General features: G+C 36.2%; 1 pseudogene; it reads left to right on the top strand.

Annotated features, from left to right (window-relative positions):
• Positions 1-2,116: 2,116 nt before the first annotated feature.
• LOC114759070 (subtilisin-like protease Glyma18g48580) lies at positions 2,117-16,831 on the top strand (annotated as a pseudogene).
• Positions 16,832-17,766: the final 935 nt, after the last annotated feature.

Genomic DNA, 17,766 nt, shown 5'->3' with positions numbered 1-17,766 from the left:
AATATTATTTAAGTGTCAGATAAAATATAGCGTATCATTTTTGTGCAATTTTAGATTTCAAACTTGTCCGTTAGCTCCTCAAGAGCGTGCGGAGAATAAGTATTTTTTTAGAAAAAGAAAGGGAAGAATGGGCATTCAAGAAAAACGATGATGATAATTTGTTGGATAATTTATCCCCCCCCCACCAAAAAAAAAAAGCATCATAATAATGTACGGCCAAAATAATCGGACCTTTCAAAATATTTATTTTTATACTAATTAAAAATTTTAAGTCTTAAACCCTATTATGTAAGAGAACAAAAATAAATGACAGTGTGATGGACGTCATGCATGTGTTGCCGGAAAGTAGGGACCATGGGGAGTGGCGTGTCTATATATATGAATATATATATATATATATATATATATAAAACTTTTGGACAGACCCATGGTCCCATGTTTACCTTGCTTTATATAAAATTTCTGATAGTAATCATGGTGGTGACTTTGAGAATTTTAAGGAACAATGGGATTTGTCCACTGTTGCTTGATGATTACACAAGGACATGGATGGGATATATAATTTATTAAAAAATTAAAGAAGTGGAATTAAAAGTTTAATTAAAGTCTTTTATGTTTTTATTTTACATTCTCTTTATTAAAATTTTAAAACCTCGTTTTTCTCATTTTTTAAATGGAAAAACCACATTGGAGGTACCTATACTTTCTCTCAATTTTTAATTTGGTACCTATGTGTTTTTTTCCCTTTAATTAAACATTTAATTTTATCTTTTTAGCAACATTAGCTCTTATAATTTTGTTCTATTGATATTTGTAGTCTTTACATAAGGATTAATGATGTTAATAGAGGAAAAATAAAGATTTAGTTAAGAACAAAAAACACATAGGTACCAAATTAAAAATTAAAAAAAAATATAGGTACCTCCAATATAGTTTTTCCTTTTTAAATCAAGCTCACAAAAAAAATTTCTCCTCTCCCCTCTCTTTCATTTTCCCCATATACCAAACATAAGGTAAAGATTAGTCATGTCCATTGAGAATCTCTATCACTTTTGGTTCTCGTGTTGCATGAAAAGGTGGTGAATTGGCTTTCCTGGTCTTCCAGTGGGGGATGAGCCTCCAGGATTGGCTTATAAAGCCACCATTCACACCCTTTATAATATTTTTTTTAATTTGTAATGATACGCTGTTGTTGTTGGTTTGAAGTTTGACCATACTGTGATCTCTCTAATTTTGAATATAAAAATTAGATAACTAATTTATGAATATTAAAAAATTAATTAAGTAATTATTCATAATAAATGTGTATTAATTTTTCTAAAATACTTATTTGATCATTATCCTATTTATGAAAAATATTTTTCATGTACAAAAGAAATCAATAGAAATAACTTGAAAAAACATTATAAATTTTATAGACAAAACGGACTACGGTCTTCTATTTAAGATCAAAGCATACATCCCAACTTAGATTTTGTATTTGGGACTAGTGGGAGCAATTATCTTTCGATATGACATCCTCTTTTTGTAACTTCAAAAATGAAACAAAAGAAAATAAAATAAAATTGTATTTTCTGTATCAAATCATGACAAGTAAAAGGAAGCCCATGTTTTCTTTGGTATGAAAAGGAAGAAACGGAGAATGATTAGCGGAGCTCGTTAGGCATGACCGAATGCAAAAGTAAGAAGAAAGCAGAAAATGAGAAAAGGCGTAACTACCCCTATGGCATTAATCGATAAATTTGGAAGAGTCACAGGGGTATTCTTGTCTTAAAAAATTGCTTCCTATGGTAATCTTCCGTATTCTTGAGTGAAAAGGTTTCATGTCACGTTTATGGAAGACTTGGTGTGACCCCCGTTCTTTTTAAATCGATTTAAACATGGCATTTGTTCAAAAGAAAACCTAATTTAATGATAAAACTAAAAGAGAGAGAGAGAGAGAGAGAGAGAGAGAGAGAGAGAGAGAGAGATCCCATTCTAAAATAGTAAACAGCATGCATGGATTTAAATTTTTTTGCTACAAAAAAACGATGGTAATTTTCTTCCATTTTTTAATTTTTGTTCATATTAATAGTACAATGACCTGTAGAAAAAGGATTATATTTATCATTAGGACATGTGCTTGGCCCTGGCTGATACTGAGAAGGAAAGCAGAGAACAAAATAAGGCGGTACGCTTTACAGCTCACCGGCAATTGAGTACGGGTATGTTTGTATTCACGTGATGATACCAAAATGTACGATTCAAATGGCAAACAATGATTAATAAATTAATTTCTTTATTTTTAATATTTTTTTTTTACCATTGTCACGTTATATAAGTTTAATATTAAATGTACATAACCTCCAATTTTTAATATAAGAGCTAGTTAATTAATTTATGAAGACTAAAAAATTTAGTTAAATCAGCTATTTATAATAAATAGTTGTTCTTTTATATTTGTAATCAAATTTAATATCAAACTAACTCTTATATTAAGGACTGGAAGTAGTGTTACTTAATCAAATTATATCCTTTTTGTTCATTTTATATATAAACTAATTTTTTCATTAATCATCTAAACAAGTTTTAGTTTCTCAAACTGATTTTTTTACAAAATCCAATTCAAATATAAATCACATTATATTATTTGATTTTTATCTAATATGAATTTTGTAAAATTCAAATTGGATGAAAGTTACTACTCCAGCTGCCAATCCAAACACACTTTATATAAGTTTTCATTGAAGTTTCACCCACCGATCTCAATATGCTTGTTTTCAATTTTTTTTTTACAGCAATTATCTAAATAGATTTTTTTTTGTTTTCAAAACTTGTTTTAAAAAATGATTTTATAAATATTTTTGAAAAAATAAAAAAACAGAAACAAACAGGGCTTATGAAATTCTTTAATGCCATGTATCAGATTAAAACTTAACTTGGATTTATCGGTCATACCAAAAGTTTTGAATAAGTAAATTGTATTTTACATTTTTTTCCCCCTCGTATTGAGCCTAAGGTGATGGTATTTTGAGTTCAAAAGAAACAAATAAAAAAATAATGGTCCTTTGGATTTATACTTTAATTAAAAAAATTTTGCTAAATTATATGTGATTTATATATGAATTTTTGTTTATTTATGATTATACTTTTTTCTTTAAAGTTTGCTCTTTTAAAGATTATGGGTAAATTTTTTCTATATTTTAATTATGATTTGATTTCTCAATTACCAATTGACCTTTCAATTACTAGTTCAATTGGGTTAATCACCAATCTAGTTTTCACTTTTCATCACCCTTTCTCATATGTATATAATGTATTAGTTAGACGGTATTTTTTTAGATTATAATAATTCCATTGGTAATGAGGAATTAATTATAGGTTATCTTAATTGAATTGGCTGGCACAAGTTGGGGAAAAAATAATATAAATAATGAAAACATGCCTTTTCTAGTGGGAATGCTTTAGCAGCAATGATTAATTACTCAAAACCCCCTTTTTTCATTAATACATAAAAGAATATGATTTTCAATAAAATAATATTGGTTACGTATATTTGTTTAGGAAAATGCTAATGTTATTTTTCCTTTGAAAATCTAATCTAGATTACATTGTCTACACAGTCATTTATAAAGGGAAAATTGCATTCAATTTCTATAATTAAAAAAAAATAAAGATTCAGCTCTTATCTTCCATGACAAGATCACTACGCACATTCCAACCCCCCTTTTCTAATTTCTTTTTGCAGTTAATTTACGTCAACACAACAAAGATTTAAATTTGACTCTTATAATAAATATTTTGAAAAAGCCTACCCTTATTTTATGAATATTGCACACTCACATGGTCTAATACTTAAATTAGTGAGATTAATATAATTTACAAAAAAAATTCATTGCTCTGGACCAATATGGAAAATTGGTTGGCATAACCAAAAAAATAATCAATCTTAACGAAATATAAAATCTAATAAAAATAATCATAAGATTCTCTCGAGTTGTAATATAATAGATTATGATTCCCTCGTGAAAGAAGCAGATTTTCGCGAAACCAAAATAAATGATGCATAGGTCACGTGTATAGGTCTCATTTCTTTTAAGAATTATCTAATATCTAATGCATATTTTATAGGTATTTTTATTTCATAAGGCGAATTTTTAATCCTATTTAACGGATAATGAATATATTTAACCAAAGTACGAGCATTTTGGGAACCAGTTTCGATATTTGTAGCATTTTGTAATGGTTTGGATTTAAATTTTTTAACTAATAATTTTTAAATAAAAAATTACATTTATTTTAGATTATCTATCTATTAAAAGAAAATTTTTTAAAAAATATACAAAAGATAAATCTCAGCCATCCATATTAAATTTAAACTGTTGAGATTCAATTAGTATCATGGTACTCATCAATTTGATGAGCATCGAAATTGATACTTTTTTATTATGAAAATTTATCAGGTCCTACTCAACATTATCACCAATAAAATTTTTAACAAGAAAATTTTCCCAATTTTCCCATTTCTAAGAAAGCATTTTACTTAAATTTTCAAATAAAATAGTATACACAAATCTAAAAGAAGATAAGCCCAATAACCCTGTTTTCTACCATTGCATGAGGAACGCATTTGAATTATTATGATGACAAATAGAATAATGAAGCATAGGAATCAAAAGTAAAATCACTCGCACCATTTTCTTGGTTACATTAGAAAAAGAATATTAAGTGTCACTTTCCAACAACCACATGTTGATTAATTTATATGAAGATTGTATTAAATACTTTTGAAACATCATGTTTAACAAGAACCTTTTAAATCAAATAAAAAAAATAACAATATTGTTTTATCAAATTTTATTTTTCCAAAGCGTCCATATTTCTTCTTGTCGTTCAAACTAGGTGGACTTATAAAATTTGATACATTAGTCATCACGTTTGACTTGTGAACCACATTGCATATTATAAATTTTAATCCTCTACATAAATTTAAGTTATAATTATTAGCATCACACATGGAAAAAATTGGTTAAGCTAGTCTTTCGAATTGATTTTTTTCCTAGTTTATTCATTAATAACTAATAATAATTCATTCTTTGCCTATTGCTTCTAAAAAAGGAGGAGTTAGTGATAAATAAGGATATTTATGAAAAATGAGTATTTAATAATATGGACACAAGTTTTACACACACACAAAATGTTTGCATACAGGTATTCTTTTTAGCAGAAATTTCGTTTTGGAACACAATGAGCCACACCAATCTCTTGTTAATCAGCAGAAATTTGAATATTATTGGTTCGTCTTCTTTACAATCTAAACCCCCATGATTAATGGTGTTTATATTTCAAACTAAAATTAGCAGAAAATTGACTTGACCTATTTAAAATGACTTGTCCTTTCTGAGTTGGAGGAGAGAACAAAGCTACACGATCTATATATGAAGTATATCTGATATGAATACAACTCATTCATCCCAACAATAATCCAGGATTTCACTACCAGGATGTAATGATTTAAGGGATATATAGATATATATATATATATAGCCAGGAAGAAGAAGCAGACTCGCCAGTCTGGTTCATCACTATCTACTTCTCAACAATGTTGCAGCTTCTTCTCTCAACCTTTCTGCTTTGCTTCTCCTTCATTACACAGCTTCAGCAACCTGTGTATGCCATTAAAAAGGCAAGTGTGTGTGATCAGTGTTATATATATATATATATATATATATATATATTAACAACCTTCATTAATTTCACCACTAATTGCAGTCGTACGTTGTATACCTGGGATCACATTCTCATGGCCCCCGACCTTCTTCTGCTGATATGGACGCTGCTACAAACTCCCATCATGATTTGCTCGCTTCTGTTCTGGGAAGGTACTGTCTGTTCTGTTCAATCTCAACATTGTCTTCGTGATTAATGTTCATATATATATATATATATATTGTTGTGTTTGGCAGCCATGAGAAGGCCAAAGAAGCTATGTTTTACTCTTACAACAAGCACATCAATGGCTTTGCTGCATTACTCGAAGACGAAGAGGCACAAGAGCTCAAAAGTAAGAATCTTTTTTTTGAACTTCATATGAATCGTCATCCTCGTCATCTTTTACAGAGAGAGTGGTTCAGATCTGTCCTTATTATGAAAGTGGATCTGGAACATGGGGATTGAGTTGTGTGAGATGATAAAGAAATGGGTTGGGAAAATGATATATATGCAGAAAATCCAAAAGTGGTGTCGGTGTTCTTGAGCCAATCACATAAGCTGCACACAACCAGGTCATGGGACTTTCTTTTTTTTTTTTTTTTAGGTGAGAAAAGGGGCTAAGCCCAAACAAAATAAACAACTAAGGGAAACAAACAACTACAAGACTCCAGCGGCTTCTTCCTTGAGCATTTTCTCTAGCATACTCGGGGGAGCCGACCATCTAACCCACTGTTCAACTTGTTCCAGACTTATCGTTGCCAGGCAATCTGCACAACCGTTTCCTTCTCTGTAGATATGATTAACCTTCACTTGCCAATCTTTCTGTAACATATTGCGTATCATAGTAAAGAGCCATAGACTTCCGTTGCAGGGTTTGTCACTGTTGATGGCCTCAACTACCTGGCTGGCATCACATTCCACCTCGACTTTCTTAAACCCCAGGTTCCAGCATTCTTGTAGTCCTACCAATAAGCTTCTGGCTTCAGCGTTAGTAGTACTGGTTTGTCTGATTTTCATCGTGAATCCTCCCAACCATTCGCCACAGTCCCCTCTAATTACACCTCCACATCCGTTCGTGCCCTGTTCCGGACCAGTCGCATCTGTGTTCAACTTACACCACCCCTTTTCAGGTGCTCTCCACTTGATATTCCTATCTCTTTCTATGACCCTCTCTATTAGCATCTCCCCCCACCTGTGATGGTAGTACTGCAAAGCGTTGTAAATAACTTTTTCCGGGTTCGACGGGAACTCAAACTCCTCATCATGTATCAGAAGATTCCTCCAGTTCCATATTTGCCAAATTCCCATTGCAAATAGTTCATTCCAATTGAAATTTTCTGAGACTCGTCGCTTGTCTAGAATATTCCCTATTACCCAGTCCTTCCAATCCTGACCGAAGAACTTGGGTCTTGCTTGCCAAGGTACTATTTTCCTCCAGATAGAAGTGGCAAAAAGGCAATCTCTCAGGGCATGCTGGTGATTCTCCTTGGCGCGGTTGCATAATTCACACCAACCTTGGCTTCCGTCCCATTTACTTGTGACATCCTTCGTGGGGAGTTTTTTGTGAAGGACTCTCCAGATAAAGACACGCACCCTCTCTGGTAAGCATAATTTCCATATCAACTTCCAGTGTTTTCCATATGTTGAGTTTTGCATACCTTTTAGATTTAGATACGCACTCGAGGTAGTGAAAACCCCATTGCTAGTTAACCTCCATTTCAGACCCTTTGTATCTTGCTGGTTCGGACTTCTGGCCTCAGACACATTTATTTGGAAGCTATCCCAAGCTCTAGCCATTTCTTTCCAGAGTCTTGAGTCCGTGGCTTTTGTTATAGGTCTGTCTCTAGTACTTGACCCTCTTCCATATTTACCGAGCAACACCTTAACCCACAATGCGTTGGGTTCGGTATTTAGTCTCCATAACAGCTTATGTATGAAGGCATCATTCATTTCTATCATTGACTTAATTCCCATCCCTCCTTGAGATTTCTCTCTACACAGCGTCTCCCATCCAATCGCATGCCATGAGTGCTTGTTTCCTTCTTCCCCCCATATAAACCTCCTCTGCGCTTTTTCCATCTCCTCTATTGCTCCCTTTGGCAGTTTATCATGTTGCATGGGATAAATTGCCATGGAGCTAGTAACTGCTTTGACCAGAGTGATTCTTCCTGCCATTGAGAGACTAGAGGCCTTCCATCCACCCAATTTCTGTTTGAGTTTATCCAGCATGCCTGAATAGCGGGTCCGTCTTTTCCTTTGGTGAGAGATATTTGCCCCCAGGTATCTACCGAGCTCAGCAACCTCCTTAAAATTGCTTCTGGAACAAATTGCCCTCCTTGAGTGCACCGGAGCATTTGGTGAGAAATAGATCACTGTTTTCTCTTGACTAATCTTGTGTCCTGATATTTCCCCAAACTCCTGTAAACAATTTAAGATATTGTCAATTTGAGAAAGACTCGCCTCTGCAAAAAGAACAAGATCGTCAGCAAACATCATATGAGTTATAATGGGTCCTGCTTTGCCTACTCTCAAACCTCTCCACTGTTTCACTCTCTCTCTATCTAGGATCATATGGGTAAGTTTTTCCATTCCGAGTACAAATAGATAAGGAGAAATGGGATCGCCCTGTCTAATTCCCCGTGTGGGCTGAAAGCCTTCTAATTTCTCGCCATGCCATAGAATATTTGTAATGTCGGTCAGAACACAACCCAGAACTCTTTCCTTTGTTTCCTCCGGACATTCCATCTCCTCCAATATTTTACTAATAAAATTCCAATTCATCCTATCGTAGGCCTTTTCAAGATCGACTTTGATTGCCATATAACCTTTCTTTCCTTTTTTCCTTCTCATGGATTGAATCATCTCATTAACAATGATGATATTATCATGGATAATTCTTCCTGGGACAAAGCTAACTTGATAGGGGGACACCACAGTTGGCATGATACCCTTCAATCTTTGCACCAGAATTTTGGAGACACATTTGTAGATGACATTACAGAGTGAGATAGGTCTTAGCTGGTTTACTCTCTCCGGATTGTCAACCTTGGGAATTAAAGTGATCAAGGTAGAGTTGACAGCTTTCATATTCTTTGGATCAGTCCACATGTTCTTCACTGCTCTACACACACTTTCACCCATTATATCCCAACACTTCTGATAGAATATTGCCGGGAACCCATCTGAACCGGGAGCTTTCAAGCCGCCAATGGAAAACATGGCTTGTTTGATTTCTTCGTTACTTAACACACTTCCAATCCTATCCCATTCTTCTTGTTTAACTTCTGGCCAACTATGCATCGTTTTGACCCACTTTCTATCCGTCACTTCCTCTTCAAACAAGTCTTGAAAGTACCTGTTGATCAGCTTGCCTACCTCCTCCTTCCCCTCTATTCTTTCATTCTGTTCATCTTTCAAGACTGAAACTCTCGTCCTTCTTCTTTTCACATTGGTCTTTGAGTGATAGAAGGTTGTGTTCTTGTCCCCATCATTTAGCCATTTAGTTCTAGCTTTTTGGAACCACAAGATCTCCTCTTGCTTCAAGATTTCCTGTAGCTCCTTTTGGAGATTTGCCTCAAGTTCCTCCAGGAATCGGTTATTATGGTCAGCAGAAACTTTCTGTATGCCCGTTATCCTTCTTAGGATTTCTTTCTTTTTTTCCTTAACATGGCCAAAGACCTTGACATTCCACTCCTTCAGAAACTCCTCTAGCCCTTTCAAATCCTTTGGTATCTCCATCTCATTCTTCCATATATCTTGGATAGACGGTTTGAATTCTTTGTGAGTGAGCCACATGGCTTCAAATCTGAATGGACGTTTGGACCTGTTGTTCTGGGGGCCTGTTAAATAGATGAATAAAGGATGGTGATCAGATTGCACTCTTGGCCCCACTCTTACCCTAGCTTCACCGAAAGAGTTTCTCCAATTTTGGTTGCAGAGTGCTCGGTCTAGTTTCTTATAAAGTCTTCCCCCAAACTTCGTGACTGGACCTCGCCAGGTGTATCTAGGCCCTTCTGAGCCCAAATCGATCAGCCTACAACGGTTAATATTGTTAAGGAATCTCCTGCATTTTCTATCATTAGGATTACTCCCTCCTCTCTGCTCACTGCCATCTTTAATGTCATTAAAATCTCCCGCAAGAAGCCAAGGGAGTTTAGTACATTGCGCTACACCTTCTAAATTTTCCCATAATTCTCTTCTTTCCATCTCTCTTGGGCTTGCATAGACGGCTGTGAAAGCCCACCTGCTTTGCCCCAAACCTGTTACTACTCCATGTAGGTATTGTTTATTGCTTTCTAAAATAGAGATTTCGATTTTATCATCATTCCACAAAATCCAAATCCCTCCGGACATCCCTGTAGCTTCACTAATTTTTTGATTTTTGAACCCCAGTCTTTTGATAACTCTCTGGGCTGTTTCTCCGCTGCACCGTGTTTCTAGTAATACAACAACGGTAGGCTTCAATCTATTTTTCATGTCTCTAAGAGCACATCCGAATTCCTTTCCGGCTGCTCCTCTAACATTCCAAACTACAATCATTAATAAGATAAAGAAGATATGGAGAGGTCCACGTACGCTTCTTAATCTTCCATACTGGAACATTGATGCTCCTCTATACTCCTTGGGGTTATCTGACCCTGGGCTCTCAATTGCGCCTCTGCTTCCCCTAGGCCCAAAGATTCTCCTCTGTCTCCCGGATCAGGCGGGTTTCCTTCTTCAAGATCCATATCTTCTGAGGCTTGGGTTCCCCCTGGTCCATTAGAATTATCAGATTTTTTACTGATTTTAGGACCTTGTTGGCTCTCTCTGGGCCCTCGCTGCATTACCCCCCCACTGTCACTATTACCATCCCCTTTTGGCCCATTATGTCTCCCACTATTCTGGCCCATACCCACGACACTAACAGCCCTAATATTTTCCTCTTTTTCCCCCGCTACGTCATCTTTTTTATAGGAGTTTCTTGTGTTCTGTTCTCTTTTCAGGTCCCGAGGCTGCCCTGCTTCCCATCCCCCTACAGTCTCCTTTTTCCTATTCCCTTTAGATTGTCCCTTTCCTTTCAATTCCTTTGCTTCTGATTCCTTTTTCCCTTCAGTACTTTTCTTCTTTAACTGTGTCTTTTCTCTCTTGTTAAGTTCCCTAGCCTGGGTCTCGTTGGTGGTATCAGCCCTGTCACGGTTGTCACCTTCAATTCCTCTTCCATCATCCGTCTTGTCATCCTCAACCTCCAATATAGCAAATCTCGAAGCTTGCCCAGCTACTCTTTCGTTCCTGTCAGCCCTTCCTTGTCCTTCGGCCGACCTACTATCTTCGCGGATGGCCCTTCGTCCTTTTCTCGAATCTTGTGCAACCATCCACTCTCCAAACGGGCTTGCCGGAGTTTTATCCTGCGGTGGCCGAATAACCTCTGCCTCTTTAGCGGTCTAGTCTTTTGCCGGTGCTGTTTTAGTCGCTTCTGGGTTCTGGGTAGAGATTTTTGACGGGCATCTTTCTGTGTTATGACCAAATTTCCCGCACTGAAAACAGATCATGTGCAAGCCTTCATATTCAATTTTCAACCAATTACCATCCATGAAGTACGAGGGGAGTAAAGGTGCGTTCAGGTCGATTTCCACACACAATCGAGCATACATGGTTCTGGCTCTTGTGAGGGTCATCTCGTCTACTTTAATGGCGGTACCGATTCTGTTCCCAAGGTTATAGAAGAACTTCTTATCATAGTAATCACCCGGCAGTCCTGGGAGCCTGACCCATATAGCTAGTTTCTGGATTTTTTCATTCCAGGGATTGAAGTTTCTCTTCCACGTCTGCACAGTTAGGTAATGATTCTGGATCAGCCAAGGTCCTCCCTCTAGAGCAAAGAAATAATCGTCTCGGCTCTGGAATGTAACTGTCATGAACCCGTTGCCTATGTCGTTAATTTCCACGTTTCCCGATTTGCCCCACATCAGCTTTGCTTTTCTTCTCATTTGCATGAAACCGATTGTCCCTCTAAGGAGTTTTATTATCAGGGTATTATCCCATCTCTTTTCGAGTCGTCTCCTTTCTTTTTCGGAGAAGTCAATCCTTGGCCCCATGTCAGAGTCTGTTATCGTCACACCATCTGAGATCTCCTCATTGTTGTTGAGCAATAAGCTTCCATCCCAGTCCTCATCACATCTCTTCTCCCTTACATTCTCGTCTGTCGCTGACTTGGGCTTTAAGGCTTCCCTATATGAAAGAGGCTGTTCCCTTTGGCTACCCGTTTCCATGTCGTGATCCATCATCCAATCTTCCTCTCTTGCTGCTAGCGAAATTTCTCCTGTGTATTGTCCTTTAACTCTTTGGAGTTTTCCTCTCTCTTCTTTTCCTTCTCCCGTCTCAATGGGTTTTTTCATTAGTTCAGGGAATGTCGACGGAACCACAGTTCCTACATTATCTAGAGTACTCGGAATGGTTCTTGGGGAATCCAACAACTCCACCATATCACCCTGGGGGCGATCTGGTGGGAGTTTATGAGGACCCCTATCATCTTCCATTATGAAAACTTTGAAACTTTGAAAACTTTGAAAGCTTGGACTCTCTCCTCTCTCTCTCTAAAATGCTTGCTTTTTTACATCAAGAAAAGTGCCCAGGTCATGGGACTTTCTTGGGCAGGAGAGGAATGGAAGAGTTAGATTGGACTCTGCGTGGGTGAGGGGCAATTTTGGTCAGAATGTCATCATTGGCAGCATTGATACTGGTAATATAATTCCTTCTATATATCAATAAATGTCTGTATATATTCTGCCATAAGCTTTTGATTGTCCTATTAGAGCACATGTGAGTTAATTTGTGTTGTATGCCGATTCTCTCAATAGAGTGGATCTTATATACAGGGTTGGTTGGTAGCCTGAGAACAGCGTTAGATAAAATTCCTCTCATATCCTCCCGCATGTTTACCTGTAAAGTCACTTTTAAACAGCTAATATAAACACCCTCACAAGCAATATTTTTTGTTTGTTTGAAAATTTAATATACTTTTTTTATTTTTATGCCCAACAAATTCCGCTAAGTATCTCTCACTCTTTCCCCACTTATTCTGTCTCTCACTCATGACTCACCATCTTCATGAATAAGGATATCTTTGAAAAAAAAAATTACATTTCTTATATGTTTATTATATTTAACTAATTTGAACTAACATTTTAATTTACGTAATTTTTATCTTATATATTTATTACCCACTTATTCAGGTGTTTGGCCAGAATCGAAAAGCTTCCGAGACAATGCATGCGGACCCATACCAAAGAAGTGGCGCGACGGATCCAAATGTGAGCTGTTCAGCTTCTCTGCATTTCAAATAGAACTCTTTGCAACAGGTTCCATTTTTATTTATTTATTTATCTATTTATTTTGTCAATTTAATTTGAATGCTTTCTTTGAAAAGCTTATTAATTTCATAACCAAAATTATAGCGACAAGGAAATGGACAATTCGTCAACTGCTAGTGAGTAAGAACTTGTGATATGGCAATGTGTGCAAAAAACTGCGATATCGATGTCTCACCATCTATCAAATGTTGAAATACTACCTCCGGTCCTTAATATAAGACTCTGTTTGACTTTTATTTTGGTCATAAATATAAGACCCCAATTCACTTTGTCTCTCATATTTATATATTTTTTTTCAAAGTAGCCCTTCTAACAATAATAGTTTTAGTCAATACATTTGATTAGCAAGAATATTTTAGGAAAAACAATATCTATTTAGGACAAATAACTCACTCAACTTACTTCCTTAATCTCTTCAAATTAATCAACTGGCTCTTATAATTAGGACCGGAGGTAGCATAATATATCTAATTTACCTACCAAAACAAAAGAATATAATATATATATATAGTTGTGTGTGTGTGTGTTTAAATATAACATATGACATACAGGAAGTAACGAAGAATTGAACAATTCACACTTGGTTCGTATCAATGGGGAGCACATGGACTACCATGGGCTCACAACTTCCAACTATTTTTATACATTTCTTTATTTTGTTTGTAAAACAATTTTAATATTAATTTTAGCCCCTCATATTCTATGAAATTTTCAATTTTACCCCCACATCATATGTGTCTCTTAGAGCCATCTACATCAGCAAATCATCTTAGATTATATATATATATATATATATATATATATCAAAATCTAGGCCCGATCTACAATTTTTTATATCATTATCTGATTGAATCAGATTCAAACATTATCAGGCTCAATTATGAATCTACATAGGCTCAAATTCGAAACCACTGTTTAAGTAATCAAAGCCTCTTCCACTAAAGGCAATACCTCTTAGTTCAATGTGCAATTAATTTATACTATTTCGTCTTTAATTATATAAACACAGTATATGCCAACCCTAATTGTTCTTGTGTGTGTGGATACAGCCATTTTTCATGAGTTTCAATCACTGTCAAGTCAATCAAATTTATTTTAATTTAAGCACACATGCGGTAAGCCAATTTTTTCACATTTAAAATTTCTGTCGCTACTTTTTCGGCCAAAAAAATTTTCTGCTGTTACTTTTAAATTATATTATTTTGTTTCAGTTTTACTAAAATTATTTAAAAAATCAAAATTCCTCCGACACAAAGTCACAAACATTTCACTATTTTTCAATTTAACTTTCTCCAATTAAAATACTACCCATTAACTTATTTATAGACACACATTCCAAAATCGAGCAAGAAGAAAATCTCTATATCCATACACATGCTCATGATCTATGTAACATGATAAAACAGGAAGATAATAGAAGCAAAATCCTTCTTTCAAGGCTACGAAACAAAAAACGGACCCCTTAGCTCATCAACTGGAATCAGTGCCCGTGACACTGTTGGCCATGGAACCCATACTTAGTCAACGGCCGGCGGCGACTTTGTGAGAGATGTCAGCGTTCTTCGAAATGGCAACGGCACTGCAAAAGGAGGATCTCCAAAAGCTCGTCTTGCAGTGTACAAAGTATGCCGGGCCGTCGTCATCCTGAAGAGTGCACTGATGAAGACTTGATTAAAGCTTTTGATGAAGCCATCCAAGATGGTGTCGATGTGCTCTCTGTCTCGATCGGCAGGAGCGCCGTCCCAAATGTCAACGACATGTTGACCAATGGGATCTCCATTGGATCCTTTCATGCAGTTTCAAGAGGTGTTCTAGTTGTTGCCTCTGCTGGTAATGATGGACCTGAGCTTCAAACTGTGTCCAATGTGGCACCTTGGATCTTCACTATTGCTTCTGGCTCTATTGACAGAGACTTCAGCAATAATATTACTCTCAGTAATGGCCAACTCATGAAGGTATTTGCCTATAACATCGATATCAATATCAGCATATATGTGTGTATATATAAGCAGCACTATTAATAAGCTATTACCAGTTCAGCTCATTTCTCAACAAGACAACAATACACCAGTGTGATATTATGCTTTTGATTGATTGTTTTTAATAACTTGGACAATCAGGGGAGTCTTGCCAACTCAACATCACGACAGTTAGTTCCTGTGCTAATTGCTGGTAATGCTAGGCTTCCTAATGTGACATTTGACGATGCGTAAGAACAAAATTACCCGTTCTTGAATAGATTTTTGAGTGTGTTGAACTATCATATGTTTATATGTCAGTATGAGTAAAAACATTTTGGCTCCTATTGCAGGGATCATTGCAAACCTGGAACACTTGATCAAAACAGAGTAAGAGGCAGTATATTGGTATGCCGGAGAGGAAGGAGCCTAAGGCCTGTGGACAAGGGACAAGAGGCAAAGCGTGTAGGTGCTTTGAAAATGATTCTGCAGAATGATAAGGAATTGAATACAGCTACAGCTGATGCTCGAGTTATAGATACTTCCCATGTTCCAACATATCAACATCCAAAAAAGAATAAAAATATATCCCAGCAGGACAAAATCCTTTTGATGTCAAGTAATTATCATGCATCTTTCTCATTTACTAATCCTTTTGAAATTCTTCTGAAATTATTTGTGATAACAGGGTTACATTTACACATACATTGCAGGAACCTTACTGCATTCTTGAATAACGCAAAAACATTTATCCCAGTAAAGCCAGCTCCAAAAGTTTCAGCATTCTCATCCAAAGGACCCAACTTGATTCTGCCATCAATCCTCAAGGTTATCCATTCTCAAACCATCTAATTTCCCCAAATCAACTACATGGATCCTGAGTTTCTGTGATTCCTAACAAATTTTTTTCCCAATTTTAGCCTGATGTAACTGTACCAGGTCGGGATATAATTGCTGTTCTCATCAGGGGCAAGTCCCACCAACCTAGATTTAGGTGTACGTCGCTTTGACTATAACATTCTATCAGGAAACTCCATGGCATGTCCTCATGTTGCCGGCATTGCTGGCATTCTCAAAAATCACCATCTTTGATGGAGTCCAGCTGCTATCAAATCAGCAATTATGACCACAGGTATGACATACACGAAGTGCTCTTGTTATGTGTTTACAGTTTCCTTCTTTTGTTTCCTTACTAATTGAAGCATTTCTAAAATCTATGCTCATCCAGTAACCACCCAGGATAACGCCAATGGGCCAATTCTAGATGAAGTTGATGATGAAGTAGCAACTCCATTTTATTATGGTTCAGGACACATAAAACCGAACCTTGCAATGGACCCGGGACTTGTTTATGGTTTGAAGGCTTCTGATTACCTAAACTTGTTATGTGCCTCAGCTTATGAGGAAAGAATAGTTGAATCCATTAATAATAATAAGCCATACAAGTGTCCAAGGTCTTACAGACTAGAAGATTTCAACTACCCTTCTATCACATTGCCTTTTTTGAGTGTGAAACCTATAAATGTTACTCGTATAGTAACAAATGTTGGGCCTCCAAGAACATATACTGTAAATGTCAAAGCCCCATCAGGAGTTGAAGTTGTTGTTCTTCCAACAACTTTGACATTTCAGGGGGACAAACCAAAAGAAGAGCTATCAGGTTATTTTTCAAGCAACATGTTCAGTCAAAACTTCAGAGCCTTCATTTGGAGAGTTGACATGGACAGATGGCAAGCACAAAGTGAGAAGTCCTATCATAATCCCTCAACATGCAAAAATGGCTCTGTAGATTTCAATGTTACCAATCCAGTGTGTTGTGTGTTAATCAGATAGTGAGAGGTAGTGTTAGAGTGACTGTTTTCAGATGTGTGGATATGCTGAACTATGTTATAATTTAAAAAAGAAGGTTCCTACCGGAAAATAAACCCGCTAGGTCCTCCCAAGCAACTTCAACTTACGATTTACTGCTTTGGTTTCTACTTTCGTCTATTTGAATCCTATTGGGTTTCCATTTTGCCCCCGTTTTGTTGAATCATGTGTTGGTCTTTCATCTGCAGAAAAATGATACTGTCCACTTATTTTGAACTACATAAAGCACATATTAGCTCATATAAAAGGCAACTTTGGAAATAATCTTATTGAGAAATAGATCAATCATCCTCCTGCACAAGACTTGGTGCCAACAAAAAAACAAGGCTCACTATCCAATCAACTCTTTATTCTTGGCAATCATTATTTGACATGCAAATAAGAACGGTAATGACCGGCTATTTGAACTAGTAATTTATACCATTCAAATCCAAATATAAAAGCAAAGCAAACCAAATGATATATCTGGTTAAATTCTGCTATGGTGCCTGTCCCTAAATTATATTCATGCGAAACAGAGCTAGTTAATATACAAGGATTCACTGCAAATAGCAATCGAAGACTTACACTGCCATAACCTATCTAAGAAATTCAATATACCAAGATCATTAAGTTCGCTAAGAAGCTCAGAAACAAGGAAGCATAACCAATTTCAACGACACAGTAATTTACCAAACGATACTCTTGTCACTGTTTACCCTTGATTTTGAGCTAAGCGACGACACTATGGAAGCTTAGGTCAACGGCAGTGCCGCAATTGCAGTTTTTTTCTTTAAAAAAAAAAATTCTTGATGGAATCCTCGGCAACAATGGAAGAAGGGAGAGTCCACGAAGAAGCAGAGTATGTCCACATATCCTGATACAATGGCTTTGGCGGTTCTGCTTCTAGATGATGCTGT

Source organism: Neltuma alba, unplaced genomic scaffold (assembly GCF_004799145.2).
Source record: "Neltuma alba isolate B1F8T4 unplaced genomic scaffold, ASM479914v2 tig00010787_pilon, whole genome shotgun sequence".
Taxonomy (NCBI): domain Eukaryota; kingdom Viridiplantae; phylum Streptophyta; class Magnoliopsida; order Fabales; family Fabaceae; genus Neltuma; species Neltuma alba.
This window is presented reverse-complemented; position numbering and strand designations above follow the sequence as displayed.